This window comes from Chiloscyllium punctatum, chromosome 30 (assembly GCF_047496795.1).
Source record: "Chiloscyllium punctatum isolate Juve2018m chromosome 30, sChiPun1.3, whole genome shotgun sequence".
Lineage (NCBI taxonomy): Eukaryota > Metazoa > Chordata > Chondrichthyes > Orectolobiformes > Hemiscylliidae > Chiloscyllium > Chiloscyllium punctatum.
Genome location: NC_092768.1, coordinates 42,432,639 through 42,433,492, shown reverse-complemented (window position 1 = coordinate 42,433,492; position 854 = coordinate 42,432,639). Strand labels below are relative to the sequence as shown.

The window sequence follows — 854 nt, the reverse complement described above, 5'->3', positions numbered from 1 at the left end:
AGGGTCCGAAGGCGGAAGATGAGGCATTGCTCCCCCCAGGCGTGAGGTGGGCTGGATTTTGCACTTTGTCGCTCAGGGTGTTGATGCCCTTGCTTGGTAGGTTGACGAAGCAGCAAATGGTGGTAAGACTTGGAGCAGATGGTGACTGAGAGCAGTTAAGAGGGAAGGTATTTAAGTAGCATGTAGAGAGATATCGTGAGGCAATAGAGGGAAGTGGTCACATATGCAGCAGAGGTATGGGGGCCGCCTAACGGTTTTAAAGTTAGGACGGATCTTGCTTGGAGAGGGAAGTTAACGGAGCCGTGAGAAGGCAAGCTGCAGTATAACAGCACTGCCTACAGAAAAAGTACAATTTAGATTCTGCCATTAGTTTGTATATCAGGGGAGAGCGCGAACGCAGTCCCCCACTACCACAAATTTTGCAGTCGAGTATCCCGCATTTGGGGACATCGCAGGCGTCAGCACACCCAAAGTGCAATGGGATAGCCTCATCCTGGGAGCGCCACCGCACTGATCATGTCAGCTCCCCTGCCAGGTAAGTATGCTCAGCGCTCACACTCGCTCACACCCCACAACAGCCGCTCCCTCTCACTCTCACACTCACTCACTTTTGCAACATCGGACATTCACTTACTCAACCTGCCCTGCCTGTCGATCAGCTTCATTCTTCAAATGGATCACCGAATGTCTCCAGGACTCCCGTTTTACTCAAATACCACCCACGGCTGCGCCTGCACTGCTTATCTGCATGTATCCCTTCAAAGGACGCGCCCCGCCCCTGTTTCCTTCAGGCTGCCTCCTGATTCGCGGAAAAAGAGGAAGGAAAGTTCCAACTTTCTTTTCAAACACTCGTC

General features: G+C 52.1%; 1 non-coding gene across 1 annotated transcript; it reads right to left on the bottom strand.

Moving 5' to 3' along the window:
- Positions 1–379: 379 nt before the first annotated feature.
- LOC140455712 (U1 spliceosomal RNA) lies at positions 380–543 on the bottom strand. Its single transcript, XR_011952976.1, has one exon. It is a non-coding gene; the product is annotated as a U1 spliceosomal RNA (small nuclear RNA).
- Positions 544–854: the final 311 nt, after the last annotated feature.